The 22,781-nt window shown below is 47.5% G+C and overlaps 1 protein-coding gene across 1 annotated transcript in view; it reads right to left on the reverse strand.

The window, feature by feature from the left end:
* TRHDE (thyrotropin releasing hormone degrading enzyme) overlaps positions 1-22,781 on the reverse strand; it is a 1,875,424-nt gene that overhangs the window by 1,551,150 nt on the left and 301,493 nt on the right. The window lies entirely within an intron of this gene.

The raw sequence follows: 22,781 nt of genomic DNA on the forward strand, positions 1-22,781 counted from the left end.
CAGTTATCGACACCGGAGCGTCGGTAAACGTAATGGGCCTCCAACAGTATCGACGCCTAAGGCCATGCCCACCAGTCACCCCATCACGGACTAGAATATACGTGTAGGGGGCCAATACCCACCTACCGTTGAAAGCGAAAATATCAGTCCCAATCAAGGCAGACGACCTAGAAGTCACGGCGACAATCCATGTGATCGACAGAGAAGCGGACACCCTACTGAGCAGCCACATGGCCGAAGACCTGGGCCTAGTCTCGTTTGCCAGACGTGTCCAAACCCATCAGGTAGAGGAGCTGCTCGACCAGTTCCCCAAACTATTCCAAGGACTCGGCTGCATCAAGTGTGACCCCAATAAGTTACACATCGACAAGACAGTTACCCCAGTTTCCCTACGCCACAGAAGAGTGCCGTTCCATCTGAGGCCACTGGTGGAGAAAGAACTGGAGATCCTGTAGGAGCAAGGCGTGATCGCAAAAGTCTCTGGACCCACTCCCTGGGTGTCCCCGATGGTCATTGCGGAGAAGCCGAAGCAGCCAGGGGCGATACGCCTATGCATCAACATGAGGCTACCCAACAAAGCCATCAAAAGAGAGCGCCACATTACGCCAACGAAAGATGACATGATTGCGGATGTAAACAGGTCGAGGTGGTTCTCTAAAATTGACCTAAACGCAGGATACCATCCACTGCCATTATCCAAAGAAAGCCGCTACGTCACCACCTTCAGCACCCACCTGGGACTGAGAAGGTACAAACGATTAACTTTCGGAATATCCTCGGCGGCAGAGGTGTTCCAGAACATGATACGGGAGATGCTGTCAGGCCTACCAGGGGTATTAAACGTCAGCGACGATATCCTGATTCATTCAGCAACGCGGCAGATCACCACAAGCATCTCTGAAGCACGCTAAAGTGCCTGGGCGAGCATGGGGCGACGCTTCATAGAGAGAAGTGCCAGTTCTTCCAACCGTCCCTCGAGTTCTTTGGGTACGTGTTTAACCACGAAGGCATCCAGGTGGACCTGAGGAAGTCGCATGCCATCAAAAATGCCCCTGCTCCAACAACGCCTACTGAAGTACAAAGTTTCCTGGGGATGGCCACCTACTGCGGGAGGTTCATCTCAGGCTTGGGAACCCGCGCTGAACCGCTGAGAGCTCTTACCCGGACAGACACCAAGTGGCAATGGGGCCAGAAAGAAGAAGAAGCATTCCAAGGGATTAAGGACGCGCTCCTGGAAGAAGCCACGCTTGCATATTTTAACCCAGCCAAAAGGACCGAAGTGCTCGTTGATGCCAGCCATGGGGCTAGTTATTATAAAGGAACAGTGGTCCCATTCAATTCGAGTAAATTAAAGTGCCACAATTAGTTCAATGAAAAATTGGGTTTTTATGTTTAAAGACAATGCAAAAATAACTAAAAAATTACTGTAAATAGTGAGAAAATTAATAAAACAGTGAGTGAGTTGGTGGCAGGGTAATAGGAAATCAGCCGATTTCCGGTACCCAGGCAAGTGATTTTAAAAGGTGACTTTTTGGTGCTCAAAGGTAATTGTTATCAAAAAGTCAATAAAACATTTCATACTCCGACATTTCAATTTTGTAATACACTGGAGTTTAGAAATGATTGTCGACGACGTTTCGATCCCTTAACACGTAGTGGGATCTCTTCAGGACAAAGAAGTGATAAATAGTTGCCTGGGAGAAAGCCTAGTGGGGAGGGGGAGAAAAAATAAAAATATGCAAAGTTAGGAAGAGAGCATAGGAAGAGTAAAGAGGGGCGAGAATAGCTAGAGGGTAATATGCGAGAAGGGAGGGTGAGGGGGTGGTACAAAAATTAAAAATTAATAAAGGGGGGTCGGAACTTACAGTGAGAGGATGACCCAATCAATTAGTAACTGTTGCGCAGCCGCGCCAGCCAAAACTAGACGATCCTAGTGTAGTAATCCGAAATGAGGTATAGGCAAGAAATAGAGCCTGTGGGGAAGAGGGAGAGTCAATGCGGGGGAGGAGTGAGGGAACGTAGGGTGCAGGTGGAGGAAGGTTGTGCAAGGGCTTACCAGCGATAAAAAGCGGGAAACAATTAGGATGAAGCGCCCCGTCAAAAACCGTCACAACCTGGGCTCGACGGATGTCAAAATTCCGTGTGGGCTGATAGGTGAGCCTGGAGAAGAATAGGAGGGTTAGGAGGGGGTGAGGGAGTGACTGAATGTGTGAGTAAGGGGAGACAAGCGGGTTACGGCTTACCAGGGGAGCGGCGAAGAATAGGGAGGATTGGTCCAAAAGGGCGAGTCAGGTCTGTGTTGTACAACCGATAGGAATTCCGAGGCAGCCCGGTCGGGCTTGTCGATGGGTTCGAAAACCTACATTCTGCGGGGAGAAGGAAGGAATAGTGAACTCGGAGGTGGTGGGGGTTGGTATTGTAGTTACGGGACAAGAGGAATAAAACTCACCGTGGGGCGGTAGTCCGGGAATTAAGCGAAGGAATTGGTTAATTAGTTACGATGCAAGCCGCATAACCCACGAGGACCTGTGAAAGGGAGGGAGGGAATCGAGTGAGAAAGGGCGAGTAATGTGGGGGAAGTGAGAAGTGAGCGAGCGAGTGTGTCTTACCTGGGGAGCTCGCGAGGATCAGGCTAAGCGTCAGGGTGCGGGCTGTGTGAATGGAGCCTCAGTGGGACGGAAGTGCACTGGTGAAATGGAAACGCCCAGTAACCAAAAGCGAAGAGGGCCAAGGTGTGGTGGAATAAGAGGGCGGCCATGATGGAATGGTCAAGGAAGCCAATAGAAACAAGGATTGCGAAGGTAACCCAGATAGGAAATTAGTAGTAAGGAAAGTAGCGCCTCAGTGGGCCACTTCAAATGTACTAACTGTAGTGTCTGCTGCCTCACATTGGATACTAAAACCTTCGTGCATGCTAACATTAACGTCACCTTGAACAATTTTTCTAATTGTAACACTATTAATGTTATATATGCCATAACATGCCCGTGCAATTTGATCTATGTGGGACAAACGACGCAGAAAATTAGGATTCGCATTTGCCAACATAGAAGCAGAATCCGCTGCAAGACGGCTAACGCTCCTCTTGTTGAACATTTCACACAACTTAATCATACCGAGGACGACTTGAGATGGCAGGTGATCAGCGTTATCACACAGTCCACAAGGAACATGAACATTGCATCTGTCCTCAACAAAGAGGAACTCAAATGGATAATTCGCTGTGATAGCCATCACTCTGGACTGAACCGACTTGAGGACTGGTCTAATCTACTCTAATCCATGAATATCTCCTTGTGTACACTTTACCATGCGTAAAATTACTGAAATGTGTTTTCTCTCTAAATCTATGTACCAAGTACCGAGCAATTCTTTGGCCTTTCCATGCCCTCTAACCCCTTTCCTTCCACTCCCTTGTTATAACTGAAGTATTTTAACACTATACTAACTTATCCCCCCTTTCCTCCTTTCCCTACTGCTCCTCGCCCCTCATCCTGAGGCGCTACTTTCCTTACTACTAATTTCCTATCTGGGTTACCTTCGCAATCCTTGTTTCTATTGGCTTCCTTGACCATTCCATCATGGCCGCCCTCTTATTCCACCACACCTTGGCCCTCTTCGCTTTCGGTTACTGGGCGTTTCCATTTCACCAGTGCACTTCCGTCCCACTGAGGCTCCATTCACACAGCCCGCACCCTGACGCTTAGCCTGATCCTCGCGAGCTCCCCAGGTAAGACACACTCGCTCGCTCACTTCTCACTTCCCCCACATTACTCGCCCTTTCTCACTCGATTCCCTCCCTCCCTTTCACAGGTCCTCGTGGGTTATGCGGCTTGCATCGTAACTAATTAACCAATTCCTTCGCTTAATTCCCGGACTACCGCCCCACGGTGAGTTTTATTCCTCTTGTCCCGTAACTACAATACCAACCCCCACCACCTCCGAGTTCACTATTCCTTCCTTCTCCCCGCAGAATGTAGGTTTTCGAACCCATCGACAAGCCCGACCGGGCTGCCTCGGAATTCCTATCGGTTGTACAACACAGACCTGACTCGCCCTTTGGACCAATCCTCCCTATTCTTCGCCGCTCCCCTGGTAAGCCGTAACCCGCTTGTCTCCCCTTACTCACACATTCAGTCACTCCCTCACCCCCTCCTAACCCTCCTATTCTTCTCCAGGCTCACCTATCAGCCCACACGGAATTTTGACATCCGTCGAGCCCAGGTTGTGACGGTTTTTGATGGGGCGCTTCATCCTAATTGTTTCCCGCTTTTTATCGCTGGTAAGCCCTTGCACAACCTTCCTCCACCTGCACCCTACGTTCCCTCACTCCTCCCCCGCATTGACTCTCCCTCTTCCCCACAGGCTCTATTTCTTGCCTATACCTCATTTCGGATTACTACACTAGGATCGTCTAGTTTTGGCTGGCGCGGCTGCGCAACAGTTACTAATTGATTGGGTCATCCTCTCACTGTAAGTTCCGACCCCCCTTTATTAATTTTTAATTTTTGTACCACCCCCTCACCCTCCCTTCTCGCATATTACCCTCTAGCTATTCTCGCCCCTCTTTACTCTTCCTATGCTCTCTTCCTAACTTTGCATATTTTTTTTTTTTCTCCCCCTCCCCACTAGGCTTTCTCCCAGGCAATTATTTATCACTTCTTTGTCCTGAAGAGATCCCACTACGTGTTAAGGGATCGAAACGTCGTCGACAATCATTTCTAAACTCCAGTGTATTACAAAATTGAAATGTCGGAGTATGAAATGTTTTATTGACTTTTTGATAACAATTACCTTTGAGCACCAAAAAGTCACCTTTTAAAATCACTTGCCTGGGTACCGGAAATCGGCTGATTTCCTATTACCCTGCCACCAACTCACTCACTGTTTTATTAATTTTCTCACTATTTACAGTAATTTTTTAGTTATTTTTGCATTGTCTTTAAACATAAAAACCCAATTTTTCATTGAACTAATTGTGGCACTTTAATTTACTCGAATTGAATGGGACCACTGTTCCTTTATAATAATATTTACACCCTTGGTCCCTTCTGACTCCTAGGGTCTCCTTGTTCCTTATAAACAGCCATGGGGCTAGTAGCAGTGCTGGCTCAGGAACAAGAACCAGGCAGATGGGCAGCACTGTCGTTCTCCAGCAGGTCGCTCACTCCCACTGAGACAAGGACCCGTGTGAGCCCTGTCCTGGAGAAAGTGTTTGCCATGTTTGGTTTTCCCCATGAAATTCTAAGTGACAATGGGTCGCCGTTTCAAGGTTCGAAATTCGCCACTTTTCTGAGACAGCGAGGAATACACCACTGTCCTGTCACGCCTCAATGGCCACAGGCAGACAGTGAAGTTGAAAGGTTCATGCGCACGTTGAACAAAATGTTCCGCATTGCCGTGCTGGAGCAGGCTGACCCGGAGAAACGAATTTACGAATTCCTGAGAGAGTATAGGAGCACCCCACACTGCACCACGCAGAGAAGCCCCTGGTCGCTGATGCTACAAGGCCCCTAGGAGAGACCTGATCCCTACCTGTCCAGGGTGGACGTCCTCACCTCTGGAGTCTCAGGCAGCACAAGACAGGCGGAGCGACAGAACATGCAAGCCAGTGCCCAACACCGTGCAGTACCACGGATACTCCGGCCAGGCTCAACCGTCATACTCAGGTATCACCTGCCAGGAGGGAAATTCAGGACGAACTATGAGCCTGGCACCTGGACGGTAGTGGCCAGCAATGGGACCATGGTAACCGCGAGGAAAGGAAGTGAAGAGGTTTCCAGAAACGTCTCTTGGTTCAAAGAAGTCCCCACGGAGTCATCGAAGGAGCCAATCGAAGGTCACCCAGGCATCCCAGCACGCCCAGCTCAAGAGGACTCAGGTGGAGAATCAGGGAGTGGAAGCAACACAGCGGAGCCGGAAGTCAACAACTCGCCGCTCCCCTGTCTGCCTCCAAGCAGTATGCCACCAAAGAAGCCACTCCCAGAGATACAACCTGCGGCCCAATCCTCACCCGAGCCAACGGCTCTGAGACTTCGCCTGTTGATGCTGCAGAGGCTGACACCATCAGACTGTGTGCAGGTACCCCGAACTGTATGCGTGTTTTCCAAGACTGTTTAAATGGTGTTTTCAAGAACTGAGTTGGGAAGGGATGTAATGGTCAGCGCTCCTGTATTTCTGGCTCTCTGCCAGAAACCCACCTGCACGTCATCTGCAGGTCAGGCGTGGCCTGCAGGGTAAATAAATGGAAGGGCTCGCCCGTTGGCGGTACTTCCGACACAAACCCAGTGAGTGTGGCGTACTTCATTTCTCCCTGTGCCTGCATGCCCCTAGGCCAAGATGGGCCTTGCCCCTCGGGTACACCAGGCATCACAAGTGATTCAGTGATTCAACATACTTTCGTACTTTTTCCTCTTTCCATTATTTCCAGTAGAGTACAGATTATCACACTTTTGATTATCACCACGGTGCATAACTTTTCCTGGAGGCGTGGTTCTTGCTGCCTCCATTTTAGCACAGTATATTGTTGTAGTCACACACTCCAAAAACTGGGTCTTGTTTCACTACTTATGTAGTGTGGCTAACAGTATGTTGAATCATTTGTAATGGTTTTCATAGGGTACAACCAGTATGCGTTTGATTATCAGTAATGTCAATTATTATTGTGTTTTTGTCTTTAGATTGCCCCTGATGAAGGGACGTGCCGGTCCCGAAATGCATTGGGCTCATCTTTATCCTCTCATGTACTAAACTGTGTTAACCAAAAATGTACCTTGTTCGTTTACTGACATAAATGTATCAGTATCAGGATGCACTACAAGTGATGTGTTCTGTAAAAAAATGAACCATATGTATATGTGTGAAGATGATTTACATATATGAATTAATATATGTTTTCTGAATTCAATTGATTTGTTTGATTACTTTGCATTTGATAAGGTGATTAATAATCAAGGGTCATAGTTACCCCCAGCACTGTGCGCAGTGGCGACTACCGCATGGTTAGTTTCTTTTTCTTTCACAAAGAAAACAAAGACACAGGCTCTTTAGCTGTCCCACCAACAGTAAAAAAGAAACAAAAATACACATATCGCAGTGTCAAAGCGCACAGCACTAGTAGTGCACCACAGCTGTCCGAGAGCCACAGACTGCGTCAGGAAGCCAAGTTAGTGCCCACCACAGAACAGACACATGGAACAAGCCACGTGATGCAGGCAAGAACCAGCAGCTCCTTAGTGCACAACGCTGGAGCAATGGTGCAAACTGCAACCGCTGCACCATACTGCTATAGCGCAGGAGCGGCACTGGAATAAAAGGCACAAGATCACCACTGCGCCTAAACTCTCTTCGGAGGAGATGCACCTAAAAATGAAAACTGACACCGCTGCTCTCAATCGCTCAGCGGAGGAGCGGCGGCGTGTAAATAAAGGCGCGGATGCTACAGCAGCCCTGCCTACTTGAAAAAATAAATACAACTAATCTTACCACTGCTCCAAAGCACACGGTGCCGCCAGCTTACGAGCTATGGGTGTTCCTAGCTGGAACACAAAGGAAAAAAACTAAATGTTGTATGGATTTGCCCCAACCTTATAGGTCAGGTCACCAGTACTTCTTGTCGAACCACCATGTTGGGTGGGAATTTTGTTCTAAGATTGAATGCTGTGTCCTGAACATATAGAGCTCAATGGTGACTGTGACACGGAAGAGGAAGATAATGGCCAGTGCTTAATTTAGAAAGGAATAAATGCTGAAGCCCAAAGTTTTGCTCAGAAGCCCATGGCCAGAGCTATTAAGTGTCAGTGACGAAATACCAAGGCTGCGTGTGCTTGAATCCATCTCAGGCTGTTTTAATCCCCTACCAGCCCTTATTTTACTTTTGCAGGTTCCTGCTTTCTCCCTTTGTGACAATGTTCTGTTTTTCTTCTTCCCCCTTCTTTGCCCTTTCTGCATTTTTCCCTCTCTTCCTCTCGGGAAATGTTCAAGAAGGAACAATAAGTGCTAATTCCCAAAAATGAGTGACGGTGGGCCCTACTGGCACAAATTAAGCACTGAAAAGGACCTGGCAGTGCCTGAACAAGGAGGCAGTGGACACAATAATGAACTTGAATGAAGACAAATGGTTGGTAAATAACAAGTACCATGAATACTGCATGCCGCGCCCTGTTATTCTGAAGATAATCAGATAAAACTTTAAAGCCATAAATCAGAAAAGATCAAAGTGCAAACTTGCTAATCTATAAAACTCATTTCCTCCTCTTTGCTTGAACAAATTCTGATATGCAATGCGATTTGAAACGAAAAAGAGGAATTCAATGTTTAGTCTGTGAAACTAAATGTAAAAACAAACTATTCACTTTCTTTGGCTGCAAGCTTTGAATTTCAATAGCTCTTACGTTTAAATAGTCCTGATGTTGAGCCTCCTATCGCCCTCCGAGAGGTCCTCTGCAGAGAACATATATGCTGTTATTTGAGTGAGAATAAGTAAGACAATGAGTGAGAGTGCGAAAGAGTGAGAGTAAGACTGAGTGCAAGTGAGTGTGAATGAGTATGAGTGAATCTAAGTGAGCATGAGTCAGAAGAAAATGAGTGAGAATAAGCAAGACTGAGGCTTGGAGTGAGTGAGATTAAGAGTGAGTGTATGTGAGAGTGAGTGGAAATAAGAAAAAGAGTGGGAGAGAATGAATGAGCATAAGTGTGAGAGAGCAAATGTAAGTCAGCATGAGTGAGAGAGACAGCTGTGCATTATGCTTAATAGTCTGTTGATAGCCACTCCATACTGAAAGTCATTTTTGGCATATGTGGTACCCCTGAAAAATAACTAGAAATGGCATATTGAGGGAATTCTTGGCATATAACAAAATGCTGGCACAGCTACATTAGAGGTTATTCTTGGCACATGTGACACTCATGGCAAAGTGTTGATGCTTGTATATTAGAGGCAATTTTGGGCATACTGGGCTGGCCTGGTTCTAGAGGAAGGGCAAGCTGGGCCGGGCCTCCCAAGATAGCCCTGTGGTCCCCAAAGCCCATTCACCAGCAGAAAACCATCTTCTGTTTTTCTTAATGTAAAAAAATCACACGGGCCTGCAGGCTCGCAATCAACACCTAATTGTGCAGCTTTTATCTATATCCAATGCCTTGGGCTGCTTTGAGTGCCTGGGGACAGGGGTGAGGTCACAGGGAAAGGCTCCTATTACCGTGCACCTGTAAACAGATGGGGTACCTGAGACACCCACACCATGTCCACAGCCTCCTGTCACACAGTAATAAAGAGAGGAACAAAGTTTTATGGCAGAAGCAGTGAGAGGATTTTGCCACTGCCAAAAAAAAAAAGTAAGTGAAAATGAGCATAACAATCAGACTATATATCTTAGTAGTGGTTTGTTGCGTTTTCTTTCTGCTGTGATTTTAGTCCTAATTTATGGCCAAGACCACTGGAATTATGCGGTGGGGAAAACCAAATTATGCCGCATGGCTGAATTAGTTAACAAAAAAGCCAAATTACTCGGCACGTTTTGCGAAAGAATTGCTTCAAAACTTGTACATTTCTACACGTAAACACTGTCTTGGAAAAGGTTGCATGTTGTTCGCACCACTTTAGCACCGGAATGGAGCAAAAGCCAACTGAAAGGTGACCAGTCAGCATTTGAGAAGGGCATGCCACAAAATGTTGCAGTGTTGTTAGTAACGTTTGATCCTTTTGAGTTCAAACATTTTATTTTGTAAACATTTTCAAATATGCATTAGCTGATGTGGTAAATCCATAATTTACAGACCACTCTACTGCTGCAGAATTGCATAATTCCAGTGGTCATGTTAATGACACTATATTAAGCAAAACAACACTGATAATGGAAATGTTTTCACTCTTTATAAGTGAAGAGGCATGTCACGTTTCACTAGTACAACACAGATACAGAATGGGAATGATCGATGAAAGTACCGATTATATCAATAAAAGCAATGGCAATAATTCCATGGCATCACTGCCAACATGTGCTGGCACTGCCCTGCCTTGTCTCAATCTCCAAAGGTGCTTTCAGAAGGCAGAGCCCGCCAGTATAATTAGAGGCACTGTGGCCACTTCGAGGCACCAATTACTGCGCATTTATTATCGCCCAATAAACTCTCTAATTTTGTAACATGAATAGACAGTCAGGGCCACTGGAATTATGCTGTTCTGCTGACGCCGCATTTTATGTTTAATTACAGATTTATCACATTTGCCACATAATCCAAGATTTGTTGATAAATTTGCAGATTTTAAGAAAAAGACACTTTAAACGGATCAAAAGTTACTAAATGCAAGGTGACATGTTGCTGCAGAGTGGAAGGCCCTTCACAAAGGTTTACTGGTCACCTTTCAGCTGGTTAGCTGTAGTTGCATTTTAAACTGGTACTATTGAGATGAAACTTTTTTCCAGTTTATGTTAACATATATAAAAAAATACAAAATAATAAAGTAACACTGCCCCGCATTATGCTGCATATCTTAGTCAACCCTGCTGCATATTTGCCCCTCCCTGTTGATAATTCCAGGGGCTCTGATTATGGTGCTGCGGTTACTCTTCGGCACATAAACTGGTAAAATAATATACTGGGCTAATGTACTTGCAGCAAAGATGTTCCTGCAATCAGGGGCTTCACAGGTTCGATTCTATACACTTTACTCCTACTAAGCAGGAGTAAAGGGACTGTGCTCCACCTTTAAACATAGCTACATTGGCTTATTTTTCATTGACACATTATACTTCTCTATAAGTCCGTACTATACGGTCTAGAAAATGCACCTGTGACCTGGAAGTTTAATGTTATTTGTTAACTGCAGCACTTCTTGTGCGATCCATAGAGTGGGTCTGCAAACCATGGCTTCAGGCCTACCATTCCAACCTGACTGTTGCACGGTAAAACCTGCAGAGCAACCCTTTTTGACAGATCAGTGCCAGGTCCGGTTACGGGCACCCATGCCCCCACCCAAGCACATGCACCCCCTCATTCCATTACAAAAACAAAATCAATACTCTATAGGCGGCAGCAGTGAAGGTGAGGCTGACAGAAGAGGGTGAGGTGGAGAGTCCAGGATGAGGTGGAGAGAGAGAGAGAAGGGTGAGGTGAAGAGAGGTGAAGGTGAAGCAGAGACACAGGAGGCAAATAGGGAGGAGGCTGAGGCAGGAGGGATGATAGTGAGAAGAAACGGAGGATGGTGAGGGGGAGAGAAGGTGGACGAGTTGCAAAGATAGGAGGGCCAGTAAGAGTGAGGAAGAGAGAGGAGGGTGAGGACGAGATAGCAGGGTGAGGTGAAAATAGGGTGAAGTGGAGTGAAAGTAAATTGACACATAGTGAGAGTCTGGCGAAGTCAGAAGAGAGTGAAAGTGAGACAAGTTGAACAAGCATTGGCATAGCCAATAGGTCTCGCCTTTGGGACCTTATAAGTGTTTAGCCATGCAACAGTTGCATAACTAAATACTTATAAGGTCCCAAAAGCGAGACCTATTGGCTATTGCAAGCGGCCGTGCGGCCACGAAAGTGATCGCGATCAAACATCAAAGTGAAAGTAATCGCGGTCAAGCGAGGCGCGCGTGCCCGCGCACATGCACTGTCGCTCTAGGCTGGCCTGGTAGCACTTTAGCGCTGGTTCAGGCGAGACCTAAAAAGGAGGAGGGTTAGGTGAAAAATATGGGTGAAGGTTAGGCCTGGGCAAAATTTCCGTTTGCGGAATTTGCGATAATTTGGCATTTCCGCGTTCCGTGGAGAGCGCGGAAATGTCAAAATTTCCGCATTCCGCAGCTTTGCGATAATTTGGTTCTTGCTCGCGCTGTAAAATAATACATTCTTGCGCCCGCGCGATCGCCTTACCTGAATCCCCGCGTTCGCCGACAAGTTTTCCCGATCGGTCGCGTTCTCCATGAGATGTTGTATTGTTTTAGCCATTTGCGCTGTCTCGCGACAGTTCGCGCACGCAGTGACGTCATGCGTCGCGCGATCACGTCTTTCTTCTCACGATCATGCACCGCGAGAAGAGTGAAAACAAGATGGCCGCGCCCGCAAGCAACCGCATGGGTAAGTTGGCGAGCCGCGAACACGCAGAAAATACCGCGAACGGGCGGGAAAAAAACTTCTGCATCTTCGCGATATTTCCGCGTGTTTGCGGAGATTTTAAACATTTTCGCGATAATTTGCGAAAGTCGCTTTCGCAAATTCCGCCCACCCCTAGTGAAGGTTAGAAAGGGAAGGGCACAGCAGGGAAACAGGTGGAGAGAGTAGGATATGGTAAAGAAAGTGAGGTGGAAGGAAGTAGAGGGCGAGGTGAGCAGACAGGAAGGTAAAGTGCAGAGAAAGGAGGGTGAAGTTAGGAGAGACAGAGAGAGAGGTGGAAGAGGCAGAGATAAAGGAGGGTGAGGAGGAGAGAGCAGAAGAGATCAAGCCTATACGCTTAGGCCTATAGAAATACACAGATAAAGCTAGCAGCCGGTGCCCAGCAGTAGGTGGGGTATGCAGCTCACACCCGTATCAAACCATCCAGCACGGCTAGACCCAGCTCTCACGCTCTGGACAACCCCACTCACCTTTATGGCTGCAAAATTTGGGGTCCATCATGGTGTATGCAATTCTTGGCACAAGGGGACACTGATTTCATATCTGTGGGGGCACTCACGGCAAAATGCTGATCCTGGTATAATGCAGGTAATTATTAACAGATGGGGAGGGGGACCTACTGCACCTTTTTTTTTTAATGGAGTCAACTTCTGGGAAGCGTCAGACTACTTTGGTTATCCAATGGCTTTGAGAGAATCGGTGTGAGAATTGTGATTTAAAATCCCTTATTTGATCTCATATTTTTCAAAAATGTCTCAGCGGAGACCCCAACCTGGCCAAACCTTCTTTCAGATGTAGGGTTTTGGCACCCCCTTCACTCTAATGTGGGCGCTAGTATGACAGCTCGCCATTCTGAAGGACTGTCAGCCCCCAGTGCGTCAGGGACTGCCAAAGGCCTCCTGTGCGCACTGCACAGCGCGAGGCACTCACTCCAGGGTCAAACAATGCCCATAATCCCACAGCAGCGTCTCTCCGCAGGCAGCAGTGGCAGTCCCGTGCAGGGAGGAGCTTAAAAGGGGTATAAAAGGGCACAATTAATTAGCATGCGACCAGCCGACTCCAATTAGGTAAAATACACTAAATAGACAAAACAATTAGTTGACTGCCTTTCCGTGTATAGAAATACAAACATCACAACATCGCCACGCGCAGGGAGGATTGCAGCGCCCCCCTCACCTGTACCTTGGCGGGGAATATTCACCAGTGAGGGAGTTCCAGAGGGTGTCCTAGAGGCATGCCGGGGGCAGGCCTGGCCTAGCGTCAACGCGTTCGCCTCTTGCTACAGGGAAACAGTTTGGCAGCCAGTGAGAGGCGAAAAGACGATGGATTATTTAACAGCAACATACTTAACGCTTCCAGTGTAGCCCAAATTAAAGCAGCTAGGCTTGCATGTCAGTTTTTTTCAGTTTTTAGACTCCACGTTGTTTGTGCGCTGAATGCTCACATTAAGCTGAATATAAGGATGAAACATTTATTACCAGGAAATAATCAAAGTTAAGTCATGCGTGGATTTACTAAATGTAGACAACAAATGTGTTTGCAATTGCAAACGGTCTGAAAAAGTGAACACCTGGTTGCAAATTAACATGCAATGTGGGCCCCGAAATTGTGAGAGAAAATTGTAATTGCAAATGTAGATGTATTTGTATAGTGCTTTCGACCCCTGGCGAGGCATTGAAGTGCTTTTTCGGCGAGTAGCACGCTACCAGAACCCAAGATTGGTAGTTTAGTACACATTTTTTTGTTTTGGGTTTTATTTTCGTGCATTATTTTTGTTAGGATTGTGCTCTTGATTTCTTGTGTGTTTAGTAGATCTTGGGTGTGACTCATTGAAACGGATATAAATTGGTGTCATCTAAAGCAGCCTTGACACTTACAGAACCAAGAATGGCTTTCTGAAACTTGGAAAGATCATGATTAAATGTTTTCTAAAACTGAAGCCTGGAAAATGTCACTCTTTTTAAAAGAGTGTCAACCTATCCTGAAAGATAAGAAACAAAAGGAAAAATCTAAGGGGCACTTGGCCATAAATGGCGACCGTGCGACGCAGGTGAGTGTGACCTAGTTTAGGACACCCCCCGCGCCGGACGGCCACCAGCTGCTGCGTGTGCCCCCCAACTACCTGCCTCTGTGCTCCGGCTGCCGCCGCGAGACCACGCCCCCTGCCTCGAGCAGCGTGGTCTGTGCTCTCTATCCTGCCTTGCGCCACTGTCTCTGCTGAATTGTGCCCCTATTTGTACCACTGTGTCCCTAATTGTACTTGCTGTTTATTGTATATTGTTTTCCTTTTTTGCCTGCTTGCCTGTTGTCCTTGCTCGCCCCGTCTCCTCCCTCCCCGCTCCCGCTTCCCGCCACCGCCGCTAAACCCCACCCCTTTCTTCATTCTGCACCCTCCCCGCTCCCGCCTCCCAGCTGCTCCGCCCCCCCTTGCACTTCGCCATAAATGGCGACCGTGCGAACGCGCAGCGGTCACGCGCAGCGGGCGCGCCGATTGTGCGCCGAAGGCGCGCCAAAGGTAAGCCCGTCCGCGCCTGGACCGCGCCCAGTGCCAGGACCCCTGGCCCTCGAGGACTCCTGCCCACCCGCTTGACGTACACCGCCGCCACCCTCATCGCTCTCAACTCCGGCCGAATCCCAGGTTGCCACCGAGCCACCCCACGACGCACCCACGGACCCTTCAGCTGCCTCGCCTGCAAGTTCACCTGCATTCGGACCTGCCCTACTCCAGCACCCGCCAAGCCGAACACCAGCAGCAACCACCTCAAGTGCATCCTGCTCAACACCCGCTCCGTCCACAGACACGCCATCGAACTCTGGAACCTCCTCGACACCACAGCTCCTGACGTCGCCTTCCTCACGGAAACATGGATGAACGCCTCTTCAGCGCCCGACATCGCCATCGCCATCCCAGAGGGATACAAGATCACCCGGAGGGACCGCACTGCCAACCAGATGGGAGGAGGCATCGCCGTCATCCACAAGAACACCATCCGCATCACAACCAGCACCGACGACACCTTAACGACCGCCGAACACCTGCACTTCCAGATCCACACCGACCCGAAGACCACCCTCAGAGGCACCTTGATCTACCGACCCCCGGGACCACGCACACAATTCAGCGAGGACATCGCCGACTTCATCAGCCCGCATGCCCTCCGCTCCGCCGACTACATCCTCCTGGGGGACCTCAACTTCCACCTGGAGAACAACAACGACCGCAACACCTCCACCCTGCTCGACAATCTCGCCAACCTCGGACTCAAGCAGCTGGTGTCCACCCCCACCCACCTCGCCGGACACACACTCGACGCCATCTTCTCATCCAGCAAAGACATCACCTTCAGCCACGCCACAGGACTCCACTGGACGGACCACAGCTGCGTCCACTTCACCTTCAAAAGAACGACGATCCACCACCACCAGCAACAGGCTGCCCAAAGAAGCTGGAACAAGATCACAGCCGACCAGCTCGCCGCTTCCCTGAGCCAGCTCCCTCCTGCCAGCTCAGCGAACCCCAGCCAGGCCGCCGACAACCTCACGAAGTGGATCAGCAACTGCGCGGACGAACTCGCCCCACTGAGGACCCCGCCCAGCAGACCCGGCAGCAAGAAGGCCCCATGGTTCACCGACGAACTCAAGAGCTCCAAGACGAACTGCCGAGCCCTCGAGAAAGCCTGGAGAAAGGAACCAACACCGGACAACATGACCACTCTCAAGCTTGCCACCCGGAAGCACCACCAACTGATCCGCACCGCCAAGAAAACTGCATTCAAGAACCGGCTGGACAACAACGCACACAACTGCAAGGAACTCTTCAACATCGTGAAAGAGCTCTCCAACCCCAACGCCGGAAACAACGACATCACCCCATCGCAAGACCTCTGCAACTCCCTCGCCTCCTACTTCCACAACAAGATCGCGGACATACACAACAGCTTCAGCATTCAACTGACGCACGCCACGACCACAGCAACGCCGCCCACCACCACCCTCCGCGCCTGGACTCCGACCACCACCGAAGACACCATCCGCATGATGAACTCCGTCCACTCCGGATCTCCGACCGACCCCTGCCCTCACCACGTCTACAACAAGGCCGACGCTGTCATCGCACCCCACCTGCGGGACATTATCAACACCTCCTTCAACACCGCCACCTTCCCTGAGAGCTGGAAGCACGCCGAACTCAGCGCTCTACTCAAGAAACCTACAGCGGACCCCACCGAACTCAAGAACTACCGCCCCATCTCACTCCTCCCGTTTCCTGCAAAAGTCATCGAGAAGACCGTCAACAGACAGCTTGCCGCCTTCCTCGAGACGAATGGATCCCTCGACCCCTCACAGTCTGGCTTCCGAGCCAACCACAGCACCGAGACCGCCCTCATCGCCGCCACCGACGACATCCGGGCCCTGATGGACAACGGAGAAACAGCGGCCCTCATCCTCCTAGACCTCTCCGCGGCATTCGACACTGTCTGCCACCGCACCCTAGTGCAGCGCCTCAGCAATGTCGGAATCCAGGAGAAGGCACTGGAATGGATCGTCTCCTTCCTCGACGGAAGAACACAGAGAGTCCGCCTACCACCGTACAAGTCAGAGGCCACCGAAGTCATCTGCGGCGTCCCTCAAGGATCCTCGCTGAGCCCCACCCTCTTCAACGTCTACATGAGCCCCCTCGCGGCCATCGCACGCCAGCACAACCTCAACATCATCTCCTACGCTGACGACACCCAGCTGATCCTCTCCCTGACCAACGACCCCGCCGCCGCCAGAGCCAACCTACACGAAGGGATGAAAGATGTAGCCGAGTGGATGACGACCAGCCGCCTGAAACTGAACTCAGACAAGACGGAGGTCCTCATCTTGGGCCCCTCGCCCTCCGCCTGGGACGACTCCTGGTGGCCCCCCGCCCTGGGCACCGCACCCAAACCGACGGACCATGCACGCAACCTGGGCTTCATCCTGGACTCCTCCCTCTCCATGACCAGACAAGTCACCGCCGTCTCCTCGTCATGCTTTAACATCCTGCGCATGCTACGGAAGATCTTCTGGTGGATCCCCACGGAGACCAGGAAGACAGTCACCCAGGCCCTCGTCACCAGCCGACTGGACTACGGCAACGCCCTCTACGCCGGAACCACCGCCAAGCTCCAGAAGAGACTCCAGCGGATCCAGAACGCCTCAGCCAGACTCATCCTCGACATCCCACGAAACAGCCACATCTCTGGACACCTGAGGAACCTGCACTGGCTCCCCGTCAACAAAAGAATCACCTTCCGTCTCCTCACCCACGCACACAAAGCCCTACACGATCAAGGCCCGAGCTACCTCAACAACCGAATCAACTTCTACGCTCCCATACGCCACCTCCGATCAGCCAGCCACGCCCTCGCCGCCGTCCCCCGCATCCGAAGAGCGACTACAGGAGGAAGGTCCTTCTCCTACCTGGCCGCCAAGACCTGGAACTCCCTCCCGACTGACCTGCGCTTGACCCAAGACCATCTCTCCTTCAGGAAGAAGCTCAAGACCTGGCTGTTCGAGCAGTAGCGGCACCCCCCCCCCCCCCCCCCAAGCGCCTTGAGACCCTACGGGTGAGTAGTGCGCTATATAAATGTCATTGATTGATTGATTGATATTATCAAGAAACAGCGTTAAAATTATCGCCGCTTTAGCGGCAGAAAACTGCTGCTAAAGCGGCGTTAATGGGCTCGATAATATGCCCTTGTGAATTCCCATAGAAGCCCAGGTTCCGGTGTGAACATGGGCTTCTATGGGAATTCTCGGCGGCATATTATCAATATCAATCCCATTATCGCCGCGTTAGCGGCAGTTTTCTGCCGCTAAAGGAGCGATAATTTTAACGCCGTGCTTAATAATATACCCCTAAATATTTCAAAGCAGAAATTCCATTTGTGCCGACAACTGTTCAGACTTTAACTATACGAAAGAAAATCACAGAGTAAAATGTTAACATGCAGTCAACATACAAATTCATAACTGGTGGAAAGGTAGCTGTTGTACAGACATTATGCAAGAGTATATACTGTTTCCGAAACACCCTCATGAACCCAGATAACTCCCAAATTGCCACATTGCTATCAGCACCGACTTACACATGGGACTAGCAAACAGGAATCAATGCTAAAACCTGGAAAGTAGGCCTCCCTGCTCCTACCAATAAACACAGACATGGGCTAAGCGGCACCGACTATGCACTGATCAGGACCGAACAAAAAGTATTCATCATCAGAAGCCCTGAATTCAATGAATGTAAAAGCCAACTCAACGCAGGCGACAACAAAACCAACATCCCAGGCCCATATTTCGATACATTGACATATTAGAGATACTAGTCCCTTTGGCTACTGTTCTTCCACAGTAATACTGCACTGTTCTACATGGGCTATGCTGCAAGGTGTATACAGTAAAATACAAATTTAACACTACCCCCGAAATAAAAGACCTCCAGAATTTCAAACTTAATAACATGAAACAAAAGTCAGGCCTTCTAGAACAACAAAAAGCTTTCGTATTTGTCATTGTACTCCCCAATTGACAACCAGACCCTGGAATTCCCTGAAACGCAGGCACACACCATTTCACCCTGTAAAATGTGAAACAATCTTATTCTCCGAGAACTATAGGGCACCTATAACCCTATTAAGAATGAAGATTGAAATCAGCAATACTGTATGCGCCACATTTACAAAGCGCTATCTTTCAAAAATGGGAAATGAGTAACATGGGGGGGGGGGGGAAACAGGAATGGGGTAATTAGCAGCCAGAGATGTGCGGCAGACTGCAGCCCCTTCCTCAATCAGTGGAGAGAAGAAAATACAACTTGTGCTGGTCTTTTATGTATGGTGAATGGCACCGGTGTAGCCGGACTACACGTAGCTGAGCTGTAGTTGAGCACATTAGATTGTTTGTGTTACCTGACATTTTTATGTCGCGCTCTAGTTATTTGTGTGGCCTCCCAGAACTGCACTATGTCTATATTGCTTGTACAGTGGAGCACACATGAATAGTTGTAAGGTGTCTGAGTATGAAAGTTGAAGACATAGTCAATCGTGAGAAAGTTTCTCAGTGGATCTCCAATTGTGTGCATTAACACTGCACTTTTCCATGCATACGTTTGGAAGAGGGTGAGGTAAGGGCGGTGCATTCATGGGTAACATCATATGTTGAACTAACATGGGTTGCTACAATATATTAGCGAGTGGCTTCCAATCCTGAATGACAGTTTTGTTTAAGCCGTTTGGAAAAATACCTGTGGACTGAAGTGCACACATGTAGGTTGGTGGGTATGTTTTCTTAGCTACTTATGACTCAGGTAGTAAAGAACAAAGTCAAGTACACCATAAAGCTGTGAAAACCTGCTGTGAATATGATCATTCTAATGCTAATATGTTGAGTTTCGTGGGATAAGTCAACAAACATTGCAACACAAGAGAAGAAGGGCCCGATTTATGTTTGGCTGGTGTCTTATTCTCGGCCAGTGCAATGGAGTAACTTACTCCATCGCACTGATGGAGGTGCGGACAACCACATTTTGAAATGCCCGTCAGCCCTGCGAACATTTCAAGCATTGACAGGAATTGCCATCAAGGCACTTCCTGCTTGTAACTTTGCCGGACAGCTCTTTCAAACTTGACTGTGCTGTCTGCCAAAGTTACATTTCTTTTTTTTTCAAAAAGAAAATCCCAAAGCAGGATTTTCTTTTTAAATAAAACAAAAAACAATGCGCCTCACCATGGGTTGTTTCCTCTTATGTAGGGAGAGGTGGGGAGTGAGCAGTTTTCAGTGTCCTTTACTTCCAGGTTTTCCCTTGCAGTTAAACTCTTGTTTCTCCACCAATTTAAATTAGGTGGGAGGTCATGCAGCCAAATCCCCAATGCGCCCTACTCTGTCAGGCCATTGGTGAAGATTGAACACAGTGGAGATGGAGTAGTCTCCGCCATCGTCAAATTATGGTCCACCTAAATTTGAATCAGGCAAGCCATTATGTTGGCAGGGAGAAAACTCTGTCACCTTTGCAACCGAGTTCCCTCTACCCCAGCATATAAATTGGGCCCTTAGTGACTTGTCAGAGATTCAGTCTGGTGCATTAGCATACCATTTGTCAATAGGGTTGAGTACCTGACATTTATTTTGACTGTTGTGTGGTGTGCAAAGTTCAGATCAACTTTACTGATGGTACACAGGGGTTCTGTGCTGAAAAGAGGTGTTCAACAGTGAGATTAAATTGGCCTACACATTGACTCAGCACGGATAGTAATGCACAGTAAAGATGTCAAATGCCGCAGGCACTGAAGCAGTTTTGGGAACAAAGAGTTTAAAACACCTGTGGCATTTGTGAGCATACCCTGGCATAGTTTATTATGCAGTATGGAGGTCTGCATAGCTCTTGGACTTGCTGAAGAAGTAGCAGCACAGTGGCTTATATATGCTAGCATTTCTTTCTAACATAAGAGCAGTCAAAGGAATCAACATATCAAAATCTCACTAGTGCTACTGTTTGGAGTATCAGTAAAGCAAGGTGTACACATAGTTTACACTAATATTTCTATTAACTAATCAACTTATCGTAAATGCTGCAAACAACTTCTGAAGAAGAATACACTGGTCACAAATTCTTTGGCTATAGGCACAGTTGCATACCTATCAAACAAGAGCTTTATAAATACTGTGTAGCAGCCATTCATTTACCAAACCAAAAAATATATATCCTGTTAACAGAAGTCTAAAGCAATGAAAATCTCAAATTGTTACGGAAATTGGATACTTGGATTTAATTACCATTTGATATAGGTCAAACCATACACAAGTAACGCCAGAACACTATACCATTTGATCTAATAGAGCAGTTACAAACAGAATGAACTATTAAAACAGGTGGAGGTACAAAAGAATAAATACATTATCATTCAGGTATAAATATAGATACATCATACAACCTACGCACAGGGTTCACTGTCATCAGTCAGGAACCCTGAAAAATAGTAAGAAGGGATTTTTTAAAGTTTCATTGGAATAAGAGGCCATGCACCTTGTACCTGAACATGCCATATAGGTGTACTGGTCAGGATCTCGGGGACAATACAATTTCAGGTCATGGAGATACTCCCTGAGAAGGATTATGAGGGGTTGTATTTTCTTTTTTTTTTTTTTTTTAATTTTTTTATTATCATTTTGCACTTCTTTTGCAAGGCGTACAGAATTACCAGTACAAAATACAAAGGAAGAAAATTAACAAAGAAGATAAAAAAATAGCCATGAAGCAATACAAAAAAAATACATTTACAGATTATGATATTCATGCCAGCTCTCCCAGAATCCATTGCCGAACAGGGTCCCAAATTTTCCTACCAAAACAGCTTTTCCTTCTACCTTTTGTTCTGTAAATAGCTTCCACTATGTTATAAGAGGCTAAAAGACGCGCTCTCCACGCTTCAAATAAAGGAGGAGATGGGCTAATCCATTCTTTTTCCCTCTGGCAGCGTATCTGAATTCACGCCAATTAAGACAAGTTCCCCCGTTGGAATAGGTGAAGGCCCAAGCACTATATTCAAAAAGGCCTGTATTGCCTCAAAGAAGGGGGCTAACCGCGGACAGGCAAAGAACATATGTATCGAGTCTGCAGCCTGACAGCCACATCTATTACATGCTGTTCCCGCCGTCGCGCCCCATTTTGAAATTTTTAAAGGCGTGTAATATAGATCATACACAGCCATATAATGCTGAGTACGTGATCTACCAGTGACCAGAACCGTATTAGCCAGAGCGATTGATTCTTCTAGGCAAATAGCCTTGGTACCTAACCTCTCAGCCCATCTAGCTGCATGAGCAGCTAAATCATCTAAACAGGTATCCAAAAGGATTCTGTAATAATAACCAATTCGTTTTTTAACAAATAGATTGTCAATGAGTGGAATCCTAACAATGCCCGATACTTCTGACATCGACAGAGAGCAAAAAAAACGATGAATCTGTAAATATTTAAAATAATCCTGCATTGAGAGATGATATCTTTCCGTTAACTCCAAAAAAGTAAGTAACCGGCTATTCTGCCATATGTCATTCACACAGTAAATTCCTTTGTTTCGCCATCTAGACATGAATGCATCATGAAAAACCAATGGAAATATTTTAGAAGCAGAAAGAGGTGTATAAATCAACAATTTCATAATTCCCAATTGATGCCTGACTATCTTCCATACCCCGAAGGCTGCTTTCAACGTCTTAAATGTAACTGTTTTATAATAACTTGGTTCTATATTTTTAAGAAAACAGCCGCAACATTCCTCTCCCATTATATGTTCATATATTGAGGGTAAGTGACTCTGAGGAATCCTTGCTTTTCCCCCAATAATCAATGGAGAAATAAACTGTAAAACAGAAGCAACATAATAGAACAAAAAATGAGGGATTCCCCACCCCCCCCCTGGATTTTGGTTGTATTTTCAAGAAAAGACATTTTAGGATAACAATATCACACCTATAGTTAAAAAATGGGGTCTCTAATTGGCAGACATATGCACCTTTGTCCAAGTAGGAATCTTTGCTTCTACTCAGGGTAAGGGGGATACAAACATTAGATAACCCCTGCTCACAGGCTTATCCCTAAGGCAATGTGTAAAGTATTTGTACTCAAAACACACAGTAACAGTGAAAACAGCACA

This window comes from Triturus cristatus, chromosome 4_1 (assembly GCF_964204655.1).
Source record: "Triturus cristatus chromosome 4_1, aTriCri1.1, whole genome shotgun sequence".
Taxonomy (NCBI): Eukaryota; Metazoa; Chordata; class Amphibia; order Caudata; family Salamandridae; genus Triturus; species Triturus cristatus.